General features: G+C 42.3%; 1 protein-coding gene across 7 annotated transcripts in view; it reads left to right on the top strand.

Moving 5' to 3' along the window:
- TSPAN4 (tetraspanin 4) overlaps positions 1–20,192 on the top strand; it is a 442,443-nt gene that overhangs the window by 336,186 nt on the left and 86,065 nt on the right. The gene's annotated exons all lie outside the window — the stretch shown is intronic.

Raw genomic sequence — 20,192 nt, 5'->3', positions numbered from 1 at the left:
GGTGTTATGTTATGATATAACTGGACTTCTGTGTGTTACAGGGTGGCTGCTGTTCAAAGCAGTCATTGCATATTAAGTCAGCGTAAGCGTCTCCTGGTGGTTGAGCACTTGGAAACAAAGTGAAGGTATTTGAAGAAGCACCTGTCCTTCATCTGAGTGTGATAGCTGCCAGCGCAAGCACTGATTATCTAGCATATACAGAATAAAATGGACTAACTGAAGCAAACAGCTGTGAGTGCACACATTTGGCATCCCTGCCTCAGCTGAGAAGTAACTTCAAGATGAAATGGGTTATTTTCTTTAAAATACAGTCTGAGTCTTTTGCAATTACGTGAGCATTCCCGTGGCTTTACATCTTGTCTTTGACAAATCCGTAAACCTTGATGTTGATAAAAACATATATTGAACAACTTTGTTCTTGTTAAGACGTTTCACAGGACATGTTGCTGTTTTCTGACTCAAAGAACACTTTTTCTTTTTTCTTTTTTTTTTCCTACTGTGGCCACAACCTGAGTAAATAAAGAGTCAACATGAACTAAATCATTATAAGCCAATTTTAACCAATTCAGAAATGTCCATACTGGGGTTTGTGTGGACAACAATTTAGTGAAATCAATTGAAAAATCAATGTTAGGCATCATCTCTGTCAGTTTAACTAGCTTCTTTCCCATTCAGCTCCCAGCCAGCTAATAGCAGGCTGAAAACTGCAACACAGTGTTATCTTAGGCTTGCACAATCTTCATTGGCAAAAGGATTTTAGGGCTTGAACTTACTCCCTTAAGTTTGTGTTGTGCACATCTTTACCCAGCTAAGGGAGTGATGGAGACAGCCATTTCATGCTGAAGCAGCCTGTAGCTACAGCTATTTGAGAGCAGAACAGCCTTGTATATGAGATATCAGGGCAGGAATCAAGAGAGCTGAGTTCTCATTTCTACACCTTCTATTTTATCTTTCTATCTTTTCCCTTCCCCAGATGGCTGCAATAATACAAATCTTGCATGTGGTGTACGGGCCTTATTTTCATTCATTTGTTCTTGGGAAGCTGTTTAAAGGCTGGTCAATACAAAGGTAATAAAAACACACTGATGATTGTAGTCACTGGACATTTGGAGTAGTGCTGTCATGTTTGTGATATTCTGCCGTTATGCCTGCTTGTATCGTCATGCTGTGATGAAGACCTGGGGCTGCTGTTGCAGTGATCAGGCTGGTCTCCTGGAGAAATCTGTCATCACACAAAGCTTCATCTAATTATTTAGCAAGTGCCTCTGAAACTTCAGAACTAAGCATGGATCCCTTCTGGTTAATAAGGAATACGTGTGGAAAATGCATTTCTTCCCTTAGTTTTCTTGTACTTTAAAGGAATCCTGCTATTGCAGTTGTTTTGGTGCAAGGCTGACCGACTTAGAAGCAACATTGCCTCCATGAGAGCTGTGAACTTGAAGTAGGGTTCAACAACACTAAAATTCCTGCTCTCTGTTGCTTATCTGTTGAAAGATTCAGGAGCGAGGTGTATTTCTATCCTGTGGTACCCTTACACATCATCGTTTGCCCTACATCAGGCTTCATGGCCCTCAGCTAAGTTACTGCCAGTGTCTGTAGTGCAGAGCCAGGGAGCCGGGGTCGGTAACTGCTGTGATACCGTACTGCATGGCAGTGTGTGCACCCTCTGCCTCTCCTGAATAAACACATCTCGTACTGCTCTGCAGGAAAATGCATCATCCCGCAATGAGCAATAACAATTCAAAAACATTTCATAAACATTCTGTTTAAAACCAAAAAAACACAAACCAAACAACCCACAAGACAACAGCGGTATTTCATTTTCACAAAACGACTTGGAGAGCTCTTTGTGGACTGTAGTAGAAATATTATTGGAGCAGTGGGTCTGAGACTTTCCTTTCCTGCGATCTTTCCATTTAGCATCAAGATACATCTGGGCTTCCTTCTCTGCTGTAATACTGTTGTTGGCAAATCTGTGTTTTCTTGTTTACACTCTGAAACCCTTACCGAGACAGCTTGTGCTATTACCTGCTTGCTTGAGAAAAGGATCCAGAATTGAACCCTTCCAAAACCCAATAGGTTGGATGTTGAAAATGTCAGCCAGGGATATCCATGTTCTTACCTCTGTTTTTCACAAGCACGATCACAGTTTTTAATTTCTCCAAGTCCCTGAGGGAATCCTACTAGAAAAAGCTGATAAGGGAAATTGCTTCTAATTCTGCAGCGTTCTCTATCCCTTTACTTGTTTAGTTATTATTGTATTCTGCCAACAGTCTTGATGACACATGTTCATTGCTGCCTTGTCCCATCACGTGCTGCAATTATTTCAGACATTTTATTAGAATGACACAACTGAAGTCGTTGTTTACTGGAGATGTAATGTCTTGGGATACTGAGGTCTTCAAGTAGGCATGGGGTTAACCTTTGCATCCACTGTAATTATGTCAGCTAGTGGAAATAATTGCAAGACCTGAGACAGAAGCTTCAGAACAGACAAGCAGCTGTGGCCAGCATTTTTTAACCTCTTTTGCTTATCCCAAGCAACCAGGTGTCTTACAGCCAAGTGGCAGATGCCTACTTTGTCAGTGAGCAGTTAGTTTAGCAGGGAGATGGTGTTATAACACACATAATTTCTTTACTGTATAAGCAGAGTAACTTGAATTTAGCCAGGTGAACGATTAATAGAAAAGGAGCTTTGATAGAAGTAAGGTAATTTGTTTTCAATTATAAAAGCTAGAGTTACAGCGTAAGTCAAGAAGGGTGTAGCGTGCGGGAAGGTGTGGATGTGTTGATCCTTCAGGCTTAGATTGATTTACCTCTTTGCTTTCCTGACCTTCACGTTGAACAGTTTTCTACCAGATAAATTTAGACAGATTGAAACTGTTAGAAGTAGAGAAACTTGCAGAGCAAGAAAAGAGGGATCTGAGGATTTTTATCACAAGCACACTCACCCATCAAGTGCCAAACCAGCAGGTTATATAGCATGACCAGACTGTCGGCAGAACATCTCTGTTGAGTTATGCAGCTATCTGTGAACAGCCTTTTGGGTAGAGCAAGGGGCTCTGTAGAGAAGTGCTTTATCACAATGTAGCACTGGCCAGCTGCTGTGGGCTGATGACTCTCAGTTCCCAGAAATGCCTGGTTTAGGGTTAGCATTCCCTTACATCATATGTGAATCATTATGAAGAGCAGCAGTTTCACCTTTTGCATTTGCTTGACAACCTTTTGGCTTTCCAGTTTGGTTTGTAACAAATGCTGCCGTTTTTCAGAACATATGCTGTCAGCTTTGATTGGCTTCCTTTGTAATTTTGACAGGCAATGTTCTGTAAATATGTGACACAGAGGATTCCGGTGAAGATTGTCATGTACAGGGCAAAGGGATTTTAAGAATAATGACAAGTAAACGTCCATCTTTGGTGGACTTCTGTTAAAATCATTGGTGAAGATAATTCATACGAAGGGTGTGATCAGAGTTTTAGGAATTGCTGATGTCCAGAAAGAGGAAGGGTGAATATGATTTTTTTTTATTATTATTAAGGCAAATAGATATGATTTGAAAGTTTGAATGGGTTTTGTGCACCCCCCCTCCCCTTTTTGTTTTTTACCTCCTTTCTGAACAGAGGAGGGGGAGTGAGCAGTGCTGTAAGGAAGATGCAGGTAGGATGAAAGGATCAGACAGGATGGGATGCAGAACACCCAAGAGGCAATGGTTTTATTTGCAGAGGGCAGGGAAACAGTCAAGGAGATGAAGGGAAAGCTTGATTGTACAGTTAAGTTTGTATGATGTTAAGTGTTGAAGGATATCACAGTTATTTCAGGCTTGCTGGTTTCTGTAATATACCATCAGTGAGGCTTTTGGGAGTGTGGCATTTACTGAATGGCAGAGAGCTTTTCCAAAGCTGTGAAAGGACCTTGAATGTTACACCTTTCTCCCCATAAAGCCACATATGTTGGAGTTCACAGCTCAGTGACACTGGTGTCTGTCTTTAGAAACATTAGGTTGCAAAACTTGGGTGTGCAGAGAAAAGCTGCACCTCGGCTCTAATTTCAGTGAATTCTTTTGCTGTTTGATTTTTGTGTAATATTCTGTGAGCTGCCAATTTTAGGAGGGTTTTTTTATATTATTACTTTTTCAAATGCCATTGTTGTGGCAACAAAACGAAGAGCCTTTCTGCCCTTTCTTACTGAATAAACCCACATAATTGTTTCCTTCTTTCTCTCTCTCTCTCAACAAAATAAGGTGAACCAAGGCTTTACGGTCTCTGCCCTGCTGTGTGAAGGCATGGCAGTCTTCTGAGCCCGTCTGCTTTTATAGCAAGCAGTAAATAGTCATAAAGCATTTGAACACAGCATATTTATGTGCAAGTAGGTTCTGTATTAAAAAAATGACAAGCATTTGTATGATGGAGGTAGTACTCATCATAAAAAATATTCAGTTCAGTTATCTGGAGACATTTCTATAGCTGAAAACCAGCCCTGCCAGCTGAAAATGTCTGCAATGGCAGGAGGAAGAAAGGCAGGCCTTCAAGCAGTTTTCTTCAGAACTAAAGGAATTTCTTCAGAATTAAGGAATTTGTCTTCAGTCTTACCCTTTTATTTTTAAAAAAGATTGCTTTAAGAATACTATGTAGTGGTACTAGGACCATAAAGCATTACTAAGGGTAAATGACTGGTAACCTGAACCAGAACTCTTTGAAATTGGAGGAAGTTTGGGAATGGCTCGTGGCTGTAAAGAGGGCAAGGAGATGGAGAGGGCAAGGAGTGTGGCATTGGCTAAGAAGGACACACACACGTGCACAAAAAAGTGTGCTTTTATTAGCATCCTTCTTTAAAAGCCATGTGTTTAATCTCAGTAACAAAATTTTAGTCAGAATTTCTGTGTGTTCACTGTTGGCATGCCAGTAAAAGCTAAGGCCTCTGCTACAAGGTTTTGCAGCATGATACAAAAGAGACCTGAAAGCGGCAATGTTGCCTTTTCCTCCCTTACTCTCTTTGTGATTCAGTAATTCAGTTAGAGGCACAACTGGTGAAAAGCAGCAAAAAGGTATGGTTGTACTCGCTCTCCCTGGCTGGCTCAGATACGCTATTTGTACGTGTGTCAGTTTTTCACACCTGCTTTGAAACAGCAAGGGAGGATAATGTGAGAAAAGAGAACAGCCTTATTCGTTCCTTTTATACAAATGGTCAGGCTAATCCAAGCAGGAGTTTTTCAAAAGCCAAAACTTTATCAAGAGCCAGTCTCACTGTTGCATTTACGCTTGGCATTATAAATTGGGCCTCTGTTTTGGATTGATATTCTTCATGAACAAACTCGAAAAGTGGAATTTAAAAACAAAAAAAGGGATTCAATTATTTGAGCTTCATTATGCTTCATGCTGCTGCTCCTCCCCCTGGAGAGCACTGGAGAGACTCCCTTGCCATTTCAGACTCTTCTCATTTACAAAGTGTGATTGTATGAGTTGACCAAATTTTCCAAACCACTGATCTTGCTGCAAATGCTTTGCTGACTTGTTTCTGGCTTACGTGCAGAAAGTTAGCGAGTTGCATGGAATTACCAATAGTTCTTTTAAGTCAAGGGGTCTGTATTCTGCTTTTCTTTGTTACTGGCTGCTGTGTTCCTTACACATCAGGTGGAAGGGGGAGATATAACTATATGGGAAAAGGTTCCACGTATTTGCATAGCTGCTTAGAAGTCGGTGGGGTCTGTGCTGTTTTGCACAAGCTGGATTTGGCTGTGTCATGTGACCTGTGCTTTTAGGTGCTGAAATACTTCAAATTACATCAGAGATTTGGCAAGGGAATACCCCATTTAGGAGTATGCATTATATATTATGTGCATGTGAATAAGCATGTATGAGGGCACCCAGCTTGTTCTTTTTTTGTTGTTGTAGCAATTCTTTTCCCTTTCCCTTAAAGCCACATGTGATACAACAGGAATTACCTGATGTGCTCTGCAATCTAGACAGACTTAAACTAGTTTTATTTCTTTCTTTCTCATCTGCTTTACCTGACTGCAGGTTTACTCTGTTATAACACAGACAGCAGAGACCATTGGTAGCAGATTAGGATTGGATAAACTTCCCTGGGCTTGTTTAGATCCTATCAAATACCTATTATAAAGCAGCTGCAGACCCAGGGAAGAGGCATTTCATTGATCAAAGTATACCCAGCGAGCTCTAAACCTTGTGGTCTGTATATGTATTAATACCACCACACTGGCAGCTTTTTGCTAAATCTAAGCAGAGAACAGTGTGTGTGAATACAAAAAGTCTTTCCTAGACTCCTCATCTGCAGTGGGTCCAGAGGACATCATGGGGGCAGAAGGCATGAGCAACACCTGTGTGGAATTTAGATGTGAATAACATGCTTGTAAAAAAAAAAACAACTCTGAATTCAGAAAAGTAGATGGCTTGTATTGGTGCAGAGCATTACATGTGGGTGGTTCTTCCCTCTCACTGTGCCTATCCGGCATCACACAGAAATCGCCTCCTCAGAGATGAACCTGTTGAGGTGTTTCAGATGGGCCAGCTGAGGCTGGAACTGCTGCAGACTCCCTCTATCTGCTGTCTGGCTGATATTTCTCTCCCAGTCTATGCCAGAAGGACTTTGGCTTCCCTTGCACCAATCTGTTTGCTGTGGGACAGGTGGTGGTAAGCCATTGTGGCCCCCAAGCATGAGCTTTCCTATAGCCAGTGCAATCAGGAACAGACTGTAGTGAGCATTTGTGGAGGTACAATTTAACGGTTGGGGCTGGAGATTGCACAGGGTGCAGTGGAACAGTCTTGTAACATCCCCAAAGCACTTTTGGGATAATGACCTTGAGGCCTGGGGACAGGCACCAAGCAGTCCTTGGTCGGCATTCCAGCTGCAGAGCTGGGAGAGCCTCCTGCTTCTCTGTGGCCATTGCTTTGCAAAAGGGGATGCCTGGGGTTTGCAAAAGGATTTGGCACCTGTTTAATCCCACATCCAAATGCTTCTGCCTTAGTTTCTGTGCAGAGCTGTTGTGTATTTCCATACTTTGAGAGGCACCTGGAGTGAGAAAATGCTGGACACTTCCTGCTAGAGCTTCAGAGGGTCCATTTTCCAGAGAGCGGGGGTGGGGGCTGATGTAAAGAGGGGAGAACCATTTCTCATTGCCAATGTTGAACATTTCTCCTTTTCATACAAATATTGCCACTATTTAGTTCTGCAGTTCGTGTTGGCAACAGCAATAAAGTCAGCAAGCAGATGCTTTACGGAGAGAAATTATTTCTCTGCTGTTGGTTTTCTTGCCCTATAGCAAAGTTTTATTGTGAGTCGATTGTGTCTGTAATAAGCCTGGCTTTCTGAGAGCTGCTTTTGGGTAGAAGACACAAAAGTTTCACTGTGAGCCTCTTGTCCCTTTTGTCAGAGTTAATTTCCCATTTCTAGCTGGCTTTAAGGTAATGATATGCTTGTTTAGTCAATTTAATAGTGAGGGAAGCCAGAAGTTTTACTTGTCAAAAGCCCTTTTAGGGGAAGGCCCTGGAGTGTGTTCAGTATGCTAAGTGCCAAGTGCTGTTGTGCCACCAGCATCACCAGGTCTGGGATGTTCTAGCCACTTGTAGCCACTGCAGGCTCACTGTGTGTTTTGCCCTGGCTTGCATTGGTTTAAAGAGAAAGGACTTGACTTTGAACCTGTTTAGAGCAAAACAAAGCAGCAGGATTCCTGCCTGAGCAAGGGGGTTTTCTCTTGATTCTGAAAGATGCTATTTGCCTGGAAGCCTCTGCTGAACTTCTGAGTGAAAGCAAGCATGACCCAACCAGACCTCTACCAAACAAGAACTTCTTGCAATGGGAGCAATGGCTGGGAAGAAGAGGGTGTGACTACAGGGCAAGCTGTTTCTGCTTTCTCTCCAAGATCTCTTTGACTCTGCCTCTTTTAATGTATGAGATTGTGCAAGCATGTTGAATGCATAATTGTACTTACAAAGCTGTCGGGGTAAGCTTGACTCTGCTTTCCTTGGGCTTGTTGAGAGCAGGACAGTGTTTTGCATAGAAAACCTGAAGAGAACTGGCTTTGCAGCATTGAGCTCACTGAAAACGGTGTCATATTTTGATCACAGCTCCTTAAAGGTCCTGACAGAAGTATTTATTTAGGCATTTCAGAAACTAGCTTGCACCAGCCATAGCTATTAAAGATTACAACTGAGGATAATTATTCTTTGTAAGAACTAGTTTTTATTAGAGGGGCCTAATAGGCAGCCCTGGTACTGCCATGCACGTGTTGGTGGTGCTTTAGCACTTCTTCATAATCATTCACAGTAATGCTGCCCAACTAAGCAAATCCCATGGCCATTTCATCCAGATAAAATGGAGAAAATGGATGAGCTTTTCACTGTCTCTGGAAGGCTGACAGCAAATCTCAGATTCATCAGACCAAGGAGGAAGCAATTACCCAGACAGCAGCTTGCCAACAGCAACTTTCTCCCTTTATATGAAGGGGCACAATGACATCATATTTTCATCAGCTCTCCCTGTGCTGCTGCAGTGAAGGGAAGGCAGCGTCTGGGTCTGAGAAAGCTGCCTTTTCCTCTAGTGCTTTCCTCTGACTTTTTTTTCTTCTAAACCTCTGTTTTCTTTGTTACTGCATGTCCTTCTGCCCTGAACATGCTTTGTTGCCTGCCACCTTGTATCAGAACAACAGAAGGACAGACATTCTCTTAAATTTCACGCTGCTTTGGGCAAATTCATCTGCGCTGGCAATTACACTTAGTTTCCTGCTCCATCATATGCTGAGATCCAGTATGGAACAGCCCAGACAGAGTATACAGATGATGCAAGTGGTATCTGAGGGAATTGTTTTGTGATGGGAAGAGGTACTTGATGAAAAGTGAGGCTGTGCATCCCACATGTGGTCGCTTAGAGTTAAAATACCTGAACCCAAAGAGAGAGTAGCAGCATGTCAACAACTGTGTAGAGAGTGTATTTTCACCAGCAGTTGTGATGGGGACAAGATAGATAAGAAGATCATTAGCCAGGTCTTTTTGTCTTGGAGACTGTGCAAGTGGAAGGATGAATTCCATATCTCTTCATAGTGTATTGTTGGACATGTAGTGTCTAATAGCTTGGATGGCAAAAGCCCACAGAGTGTAGGTGGGAGATGCCTTCTAGTCTCACGTTGCTTTAAATAGTGTGGAAGCTTTGGAGCTTTCTGGTTTGGGGAGACGGAGGTACCTTTCTGTCGGTTTTCTCTACCAAGTGCATGCAAATGATTTCTTGGAGTTTAGAACAGAATAGACTATTTCAGTTGGAAGGGACCTGCAATGATCATCTAGTCCAAGTGCCTGACCAGTTCAGGGCTGACCAAAAGTTAAAGTATATCGTTAAGGGTGTTGTCAAAGGGTATTTACCTCTTAAACATTGATGGGCATGGGGCATCCACCACCTCTCTGGGAAGCCTGTTCTGGGGTTTGACCACCCTGTTGGTAAAGAAATGCTTCCTCATGTCCAGTCCAAACCTCCCGTGCCACAGCTTTGAACCATTTCTGTCACTGGATCCCAGGGAGAAGAGCTCAGTGCCCCCCTCTCCACCGCCCCTCCTCAGGGAGCTGGAGGGAGCAATGAGGTGGCTCCTCAGCCTCCTTTTCTCCAGACTAGGCAAACACCACGTCCTTAGCCGCTTCTCAGAGGACATTCCTTCCATCCCTGTCACCGGCTTTGTTGCCCTCCTCTGGGTGCATTCAGGGACCTTAAACTGCGGGGCCCAGAACTGCACGCTGTCCTCGCGGTGAGGCCGCACCGACGCTGGATGCAGGAGGATGCCCACCTCTTCGGACCGGCTGGTTCTACTGTGTTTGATGCACCACGGGGTTCGGTTTGCCCCCCTGGCTACCAGGGCTCACTGCTGGCTCATCGTGAGCCTGCTGCTGACCAGCATCCCTAGATCCCTTTCTGCAGGGCTGCTATCCAGCTACTCCTTTCCCAGTTCATACTTGTGCCTGGCGTTACTCTGTTCCAAGTGCAGGATCCAGCATTTGGACTTGTTAAATTTCATCCCATTAATCATAGCCCAACGCTAATCTAGATCCTTCTGCAAGGCCTCCAGTCCCTCAAGAGAGTCAACAGCACCTCCCGGTTTGGGATCACCAGCAAGCTTGCTAATGGTGCATTCAACTCCCTGCACCCGAATCGTTAATAGATACGTTGAACAGCACTGGCCCTAGAATCGAACCCTGAGGAACGCCGCTGGTGACTGTTCACCAGCCAGATGTAGCCCCATTCACTGCAACCCTTTCAGCTCTGCCCTTCAGCCAGCCCTTCACCCAGCACACTATGAACCCACTCATCCCACAGTTGGACAAATTGTCCAGAAGAATGCTGCAAGGGACAGTATCAAAAGCCTTACTAAAATAAAAAAATATTACATCTACTGCCTTCCTTCATCCACTGGGCGAGTGACCTCATCATAGGAGGATACCAAATCAGTTAAGCAGGATCTTCGCTTTGGGAACCCATGTTGACTGTGCCTGATGATTGCATTATTCTTGAAATGCCCTTCAGCAGCACCCAGTATAATCTTCATAGTTTTTCCAGTAATTGAGGTTAGACTAACAGATCTGTAGTTCCCTCGGTCTTCCCTCACAATCTTTTTTGTAGATTGGAATAACATTGGCTAGCTTCTAGTCAGCAGGAACCTCTCCAGGCTCCCAGGACCTTTGGTGGTAAATGACTGAGAAGAGTCCTGCCATAACATCTGCTAGCTCCTTTAGAACTCTTGGATGAATCCCAGCAGGTTCCACAGACTTGTGAGCATTCAGCTGATACAGCAGGTCCCTTAGAATTTCAGGGGCCACAAATGGAAAGTCATCATTCCTACACTTGTGGTCCTCCACCTTGGTGGACTGGGCAGCTCAAGGTCCGTCAGTATTATTAGAGACGGAGACAAAAATAAATTGAATGCCTTTGCTTTTTCTTCATCCCTATTAGTCCGATGACTGCCTTCAACAATTATTGGTCCAATGTTTTCTTTAGACCTCCTGTTGCTATTAACATACTTTAAAGAGCACTCCTTGTTATCTGACACAACACCGGCCAGTTTCAACTCCTTTCATGTCTTCTCCCTGCATGCCTGAACCGCAGCTCTGTACTCTTGCTGTGAAGCCAGACTTCACTTCCAGAGCTTATGCAGTTTCTGTTTCCTTGAGTTCCAGGAGAAGTCCCCTGGTCAGCCAAGCTGGCCTTCTGTCCCACTTGCCTGACTTTCAACACAGTGGAATTGCCTGCTCCTGTGCTTCTCAAAGACTGACCAACATCTGTGGACTCCTGAGCCCGCAAAATCGGATTCCCAGGGTGCTCTGCTAGGTAGCTCCCCAAATAAAGTTTGCTCTCCTGAAGTCCAGAGTAGCAACTCTGCTGTACTTTTTTCCCTCCTTATGCTGAAAATCTTCAGTGCAACTGTTTCATGGTCACTGTGGCCAAGACAGTCACCTACCATTGCATCCTACACGAGTCCGTTATTCACAAGTAGCAAGTCCAGGAGAGCATCTTTCCAAGCTGGCTCACTGAGTATCTGTGACAAGAACTTATCTCCTACAAACTTCAAGAATTTTCAAGACCTGTTTGTCACAGCAGTACGATATTCCTAGTGGATGTCTGGGAAGTTGAAATTTCTTATAAGGACTAGGGATACCGATCCAGAAATTTCTCCTAACTGCTTGGAGAGTAACTCATTGGTGCTTACATCCTGGCTGCACAATAAGTAATAGGCACCCACTTCTCCTTTGTTTTGCCTTCCCCTAATCCTCACCAGAGGCTCTCAACCACATCATCACTAACTGTAAGGGCTGTGCAATTGAGTCTCTCCCTTACACAGAGTGTGACGTCTCCACCTCACCTGCCTTGCCTGTCAGGCCCTGAACAGCCTGTAGCCCTCCATCCCTGCACTCCACTCATGGGACTTGTTCCACCAAGTCTCACTAATACCAATGATACCGTAACTCTGGGAGCTAACCAACAATTCCAGTTCACCCTGTTTGTCTCTCATCCTGTGTGTGTTGGTTTACAAGTATTTCAGATACACTCTTGAGCCCTCTGTGCTCCAAGGAACAGTGCAAGTGTTCCCACTAAGATTGCTGCCCTCTGGCAGTACCATGCCAACCCTTGACTTACCTAATGCAATCCTGTTGGTGTCCCCTTACCCCACCAATTCTTTTATTCACACACGCACACCCCCAAGCAAATCAGAGACCACAGTCACTGAGCAGAAAGGAGTTTTTGTTCAGTGAACACAGAAAGTCTTGAAATCAGGAGTGAATGTACAGCTCCTCTAGAATAACAAAAATTGCTGAGGTAGCATATCTCAGGATGAAAGTCAAGGATGGAGAGGGAATGTTTATCCAGATCACTGAGTCTGGAGGGAACTAGTTAAGGAGAGTAGGCTATTTACTCAAGGGATTTTCCTTCATGTTTCTCTGCTTTATCTTTCCACTTTCATTTACCCTGCTATGCTTTCCTCCCTTGCGATATTTCAGCCATGTACTTTTGATACCTGTCCTGTGAGAGAGTGTCATCTTAATGGCCAGTCACACTTGGAGACATGGGAAAGAGAGGAGGTACACTGAAAATTGGATTTGATACTTTTCTTTTGTTATTTTTGTCCTGGCAAAAGCCAGTTGCATTAGAATAGTCTTTGAGATGCACCACGTGCCAGGTAAGATCTCATCAATCTGGACTAAGCACCGAGCATTGCTGTTGCTTGATAGGCAAAGCTCACTCACCCTTGGGAGAGCGAGAGACCATACTGGGACTGAAATGCCAGAAAAAATACTGAAGTGAATGCCTCTCGGAGATTCATTTCGTTGTGTGAAGATGAGCTGTTAAAGGCAGGCTCTGAGGACTACAGCTTTTTGTCCCTTGGGTTGTGTTTTCCCTGTTAAATTGTTCATGGAACAGGAACGGAGTCTGCTGAAATTGTCATGAGATGTTTTCTTGTTACTGAGCTTCTAGTTTAAAATTTGAAATCAGTCATTTAATTTTAAGTAGCTACAGGTCATTAATTATGAGCAGATTCTCTACAGTAGAGCTGCAGACTGCAAGTGGCCTCGTGATGTGTTACTATTTAAGACTTTCCTCTTGATTCACAAATACAAATTTCAGTCTGAACTTAACTGAGAGATTTCAGACTGAGAGTCCCTTTTCTGCCTTCCACCTTCATATCCAGAGAAGCTAATTTTGTAGTTAATCCAAGATTATGGTTCACTATCCAAAATACCCTCTTGGTCTGTTTGGATAAAGTTGTGTTTCTCCAGGTTTGACTTCCTTTCCTGTCCCACTGCCATGTGTGTGTCTGATTTTATTGTCTAGTCAGACCTGTCCCACTCAGCACAGACATATTGCAACAGTCTCTGCCCTGAAGCTCATTTATTCTCTTGCCTATTAAATTTGTATAAAATTCCAGTGTTTTGTTTTGGGGATATCTCCATTAATACACAGCCTGATGTCATGAGACTGTTCTCTAGATTTCCTCTCCTTGCTGAAGGCTGTAACATTTATATTTGAAAGCTTTTTATTTTTCCACCTGTGGCATTTAAATTGCAGTATACCCTGTGGACATTTCAGCTTTGTCAGATTGACTGTTATTAAGCTGTAATCATTTATCATCATTGGCAATGATTTTATTTCTGGGTGGGTTTTTTTAGCAGGTATTGCAGAACATTTATTAGTAAACTACTGTGAGCATGCAAAGACTTAAGATATATAATTTATAAAGCTGTATTTATGTGGCAGTGCTTTATGATGGAAGGTTGTGCTGAGAAAGCGTTTGAGATGACGGTTTATTTTTAGATGAGCCAGAAGTCTTTGTTTCCATCTCATTTCAGGCCCCAGCACAGAATGATTGAGGATCTGCAGAAACCCAAAAGCTTTTTCCCCTCTAATGGCAAGAGAGAGTGTGTAAATAAAACTGACAAACATAAAAATTCAATAAACTACAACTGTTTCATGAATTTATAACGTGAGGGCACAAAGTAATAAAAAAGCTATAAATTCATGTCACTCATACTCCTTTATTAAGAGCTACTAAGCAATGCACGTAATGGGCAGTTCAAGAGTGTAAGTGTAGCTGAATGTTTTCTGTGAGCATTGACTGGAAGGGACTTGCTAAATTGAGATAATTTGATTCTTCATGCTTGCTTTGTGTATTTGCACACACATGGGGTTTTAGTATCTATGCAGTGGCATGTTTTTATGATAAGGAAGAAAAAAGCAGTATGTAATTTTAATTAATAAGGGTAAATGAGTTAATTTCCAAATTGTCTCAGGGAGGATTGTGAAATTTCATAACCTGATACTTGGAGAGAGAATCACCTTTTCTGTCTTTTAGGTAACAGAGCAAGGGAGGGCATTTATGTTTAAGTCTACTCTGCTTGCTCTGGCTACCCTACAATCACTGCATAGAGTAGGTTTCCCAAAGGATGATTTGTCAAAGATGCATATTCTGGGGTAGGCTGGGGTGACTTTTGGAGACGCCTGTTTCTTTCCAGTGACAAAAGAAACTGGGCAGATGGATTTGAGCTGGGATCCAGGTTGCCCTAACTCTAGGCATTGGGCTACTGTTGCGGTCAGGGAAATTCTGGTCAATGCCATTAGTGGTGTCTAGGGAGCTATTCAGCTGATCAAAGGCAGGCTTAAACCATGATGAGCCACATTGATTTCTAGACACCGCTAATGGCATTGACATCTAGAGTTAGGTGACCTGGATCCCACCCTAGATATCTAACAGCTAATTGTATAGACCTGAAGTTAGAAGAAATATTTGCCATCTTTCTGTGTTGTATCCTGTAGCATTTGACAAAAGAAAATGGGAGTTTAGTGCCAAAATCTTCTGCAGTTTAGAAGTTTTAACAGTGCTTATATGACCAGAGGTAGGTAGCCCTTAGTGTAATCTCATTGTTTGGACAGTCCTGGTGGGAATGTTGTACTTATTTTTACTTCATGGTTTTTGCACTCATTTCCACAGATCTGTGAAACAGAAAAGGCAAAATAAAATGGGAAAGCAAGGGATTCTGTGGGCTGTCCTATCTGTACGTTGCAATGAAGCTGCTGATTACAGATCTGTTGAACTAAATGTGTTTATTCTGAAGCATCTGAAATGCTTCCATAGCAGATATTTGCTTGGTGATAAGAAAGGACTGTAGCGTTTCCTTTGAGGATAACTAGCACAGAAAAAGATTATTTGAGGTGGCATTCATTACTGATGGCATGCTGCCCATGCTTGGAAGTGGCTTGGGATACAGGCAATTGCATATAAATAGAACTAGTAAGAGAGCAGAAAAGCCTCAATGTGCTATTATATAGCAAATCCTGATATAAATAATCATCAAAAATTGCTTACATAAAACAAGGGAATAATCTTCGCTTTCTCTTGTACTCCCACCCCATTAGAATAGTTTTTTTGACAAGGCATTTGAACTATTGAAGTGAGAGATGTTATTCCAGTCACAACACTGGTTTTGTTCCAAGGGACTGCTTACATGGTATTGTTAGGCAATTGCGATAGCAGTAAATATTTTGTTTGCCTGTACAAATATTATTAACAATCCATTAAGAAGAATCCACGAAAGATTCAGGATGCATTTTTCTCAGCTTTCTGATTGTGTTCAGTGAAAGAAGATGAGCTTTTGTGATGTGAGGCTGCTTGTTATTAGGGGGTGAGTATTGCTCACAATTTCGTTATTGATCAGGGGATCAATACCGAACATAGTAGAAATCCTTCCTATGACCATGTGAGGCACTTATTGATGGGACTGTTTAAAAAAAGAGTTCTTACTAAAAGCCAGTTGTGGAGTACAAGTTTGGTCATTCCTCCCCATCTCTGTGGAAAGCTAAACCTCAGAAAAGGAAAGTCTCGCTGAGTATTAATGTATTTCACATTTCATCATTAGTATTGCTATTGCTGGTACGATTACCTGTTCTCCATGGAGCTATGTTTGTATTTGCATGTTGGATACATGTTGGCTTTGGTGATTGTTGGTTTGTTTTAATACAGGAAAGAATACTAGGATAGTGAGTGGTCATTTTACATGTGAGCTGTTACGGCAGTCAAGGGGTTAAATTGCATCCCAGAGAGTAACTGGTTTTCATTGTGAAATGTGTCAGAGGCTGGTGGTGGGGAGGGAAAAATAAAAATAAAAGGAGAAGGTGGGAAATTATGTTGCAGTGATCTGAACCAGTCTTTCATTGTACAGTTTGATTCATGAGGCCTCAGCACCCCCATCTTGGACTTCAGCTGTTTTCTTGTTTGTTTTAAACCCAACACTAACCTCACACTTTTTGTTACTTCCATTAATTGATGCCATAGTGTTGTTCTGATACGGACTAGGATGTGTCTCTAGCTTTACTGGAAGCACTAATATTGAGAAGCCTCTCAAATAGCAATTAGATTTTTTACACCTGTGACTCATTCAGATAGAAGGGTTACACTGGAGTCATGTCCCACAGCTTTTTTTTTTTTTTTTTTTTTTTTTTAATCACAGGAGCTGAGATACGGTGTAAAAGTCCTCCTGCTGCTTCCCCAAACTTCCCTGTCCCTGCTGGGGATGGGCTTGACTCCTGAGCAGGGCTTGAGCTCCTCAAGGAGAGGGTTAGGCATGCCAGGAATTAGCCCAAGAGTCCTGTGCTTTTTGGGGAGGGACTTGGAGAGCGGTGGGAAATAAAAAAAAAATATGTATTTGTATTTCCCCAGGTGTTGCCGGCACCTGGTCAGGGAGAGCAGCCCGCAGGCACAGTATCTGTGATGGGACCGAGGGAAGGGAGTCCTGTGTTGCGGGTGTTCCCACCGACCTCAGCACCAGCCCTCTGCCGTTAAGCTGGTGGGCTTAAAAGCAGTATTTGATGGTGACCCTATATATCCTCGTTGACACTGTTACTGCCTGCTGAGTGAGCTTCAGGATGGTGAACGGGCGGGAAGAATGTGGCATAGTTGCATTGCTACTGGTGGAACTGGAGAAGACCTGTTCTGTCATGTAGACCGTATGTTTGCAAAGACAGCCCATTTCCCTGTCTTTGAAAAGGTCTCAGTCAGGAAAATTAACCATAGTTACAGTGGAATACATCAGCACAATTTGAGACCTGGGGAAGGATGCTCTTAAAATTAGCCTTGAAATATAAAGAGCCAGACCTGTTAGGAAAAGCTACGTGCCCCCCATACCAGGACTGAAACCAGAGACTCTTTTTGTGATCTTACTCAACTTCCAGAATGAAGTCCAACTTCTGCCAGGGTGCATTGCAGGAGATTCATTGTTCAGACTATTTAATCAAATATTGGTTTATATAGTCAAGACTCTTTAGTTTTTGAAAGGTTTTATGAGGGAGGGTATCAGCTTTAGCTGTCGTCATTTTTTTCCATAGTATCAGCAATTTTCTTTTTTTATATACACAACTAATTTTGAATTTCAACTATAGTATCTGTATTCACTATGGTTGTTCCTATAGCAACCAGCCTTGTGCAATCTACATACCTCTATGGATGAATTAAACATGCAATATAAAAATGTTTTTAATTTTATTTTTCTGCCAACTGTGTCTGTTAGCACATTTTTAAAGAAGTTTGAGTAATATGACACAGGAAAACCACCTCTCTCATCTTCTCCTTAAGAAACCTGTTTGCTTATCTTTGCTTTTTATATAACCCCTATCATTTTATTATTTCACTACCTCTTACTCTAAACCCATCTAATGCCTCTAGGGGAGAGAAAATCACTAAAGACACCAAATCTGGGTTTTATCCAATGCAAGGGATCTGTGGTCAACCAAGGAACTGAGCTGTGGCCTCTGGAGTCATTATTTGAAGGTCATTATCCTCAGTTTCACTCAGCATCTCACCAAATGGCTTAGGTAAAATTCTCTGTCAATAATCTTCTTTACAGAAATCACAGCCTTTATACTGTATAAAAGACCAAACTTTACCATTTTATTTACTTCTATTGCTTTCAGTATGTAGTGCTATGTATGTGACAACAGGTGGCTAAAATTCAGTCTAGGGCCCCAGATCTGGTCTTTTGCTGGTTTATGCTACAATGTAATTTAAAAGGTTGTACGTTATTTTAGGGATGGGACAGAACAGGGACTCCAGAGCATACCCAGTTTTCTTCCATTTCTGCTTCTTTTTTAAAAGATTTAACTTCACTTGATGAATTCTGATTCCAGACCTCATGCATGTATTCCTCTTTACAGCCGTATTGATTTCATTACAGTAATCCCAGGTGGATTTAGAAATTACATTTGAACAGCAGATGAAAAAGCTTTAACACTTTCATTTTGGCAGCAGTTAAAGCTAGAACCTGAAAAGAGACATACTCTTTTTGTTGTTGAGTATTCATCCATTTCCCTCTTCCGACTCACGCATCTGCTCTGCATTTCACTGGGTTGTCATTAATTCAGTACTTTACTCATAATCCTTAATTTGAATTAGAGTTTAGGCAAATTTCCAAATTGGATTCTTGTGACACTGATAATCACCAATTTGTGATATTCTGTGATCATGTTTAATCTTTTATCAGCCACACTGCCTTAATAGGTCATTCTCATCTGTTCTATTTCTGAAAGGTTTTCCATCCTTGGTGATATGACTTTGTTGTATGGGGCAATTAAGTGCACTGCAGAAGTGGCTAATTAAAGTTAGTGGCAGTTAAGGACATGCTTTAAATGCTTTGCTTGGGTAAGGATGTGTTTGAGCACACATTTAAGCGTTTCAGTGAATTTTGAGCCCATGAAAGGAAAGCATCACTTTTAGATTGGGTGTATTAACTCATAAATGTTGTAGTTTGGTTCTTTTGCAACTGTAGTTGATAGATAACTATGATTTAGAGGAACAAGTGTGCAGGGGAATGCTACTCATAAAACAGCAGGGATTAACTGAATGACTTTTTATTCACTTTTCCATTAGTGGGATGTCAGCATGATATTCTGTCTTTCGACGTCTTCAATTGTCGCCAAATTTACTTTGGTTGTATGAGACTGCAATTTAGTGCTGGAGCTGAACTGGGGAAGAATAATAAATTTCTTAAGCTTTTGAGGCTCAATCCCCACAAGGATAACTGAAAAAGCAACATTTTACGTTTCCATTAATGACAGTATGAAAATTAATGCCCTTCTTGTGAGGTTCCTTTGCCCACATAGAGCTCCAGAGTTCTGTTTGTAGACTTGGTATTTGTCAGGTGCATGCACTTGATGGAATATCCTAAACCAAAGCCTATTTATAGGAGTGAAGTGTCTAAAAGGAACATGAAGTGTGTTTCTTTGACCCTGTGACAAGACTACAGAGCAGTTAGAGGGCAGCGAGGGTATGAATGCCACGATGTTGTGCTGGCAGGCAGAAGATGGGTTAGGACTGTAGACCTCAGCTACATGTACGCGTGTAATGGTTGCTTCCCTGTCGCGCAGGGTATCAAGTTCAGGCCCAAGGAAGATGGCGCGTCGTGTCTTCTTTGAAATCATGTTGAGCGCTGTACGTTGTGTTGTACCACTGACAAGACAGCGGCTTGTAAAGAGGAGGCAGACAGCATGTTAATCAGCTCCTAAGGAAAAGTCTAGTATGACATCCTGGCCAGATCCTTGGCTGTTGTTGATCAAGGTGCTGCCTGATCAGTCATGCTGGTTGACACCAGCGGGGAACACCAGCCTGCAACTCTTGGAGGCGTTTGGTTGCTGCTTGTGTACATAAAAGCCCATATTGCAAAATGAGATTTTTGTATTTGAAACTAATTTTTAAGGAAAATGAAAAGAATGTGGGATGGCAGGGCTAAACAAGGAGTTTCACAGAGCTTTTAATTTTTAGCTGCTTACGTGCAGAGCTGAAGATACTGCTATTTGAAATGCTTTGTGCTTCACTCGTTGCACTTTTTTAAAGCATCTCCCTGTAAGTCATAGAGTAAGTGAAAGAGTTAAAAAATGGATTTCAATTACACCAGAACAAAACAGAATTTTGGCTTGAGAGGACATACCGCGGTGAGTAGATGTTGTTGTAAAAGAAAGTATTTGAGGCCTGGAATAGAGCAGCATCTATTTGTGATGTGTCATTTCTGTAGGATAATGTCTGTCTGCTGGGTAGATCTAGCACTTGTTAGGAGCTGAGACCAGACGTGCCTGTCTGAGAAGCAATGCAACTGAGAGCCCATTTGAATTAGATAAGGACAGGTTTTCCTGACTTGTTCCTTTTTACAGAGGGGCTTTGC

This window comes from Falco naumanni, chromosome 10 (genome assembly GCF_017639655.2).
Source record: "Falco naumanni isolate bFalNau1 chromosome 10, bFalNau1.pat, whole genome shotgun sequence".
Taxonomy (NCBI): domain Eukaryota; kingdom Metazoa; phylum Chordata; class Aves; order Falconiformes; family Falconidae; genus Falco; species Falco naumanni.
The sequence above is the reverse complement of the archived record's forward strand: the minus strand, read 5'-3'. Positions and strand labels throughout refer to the sequence as shown.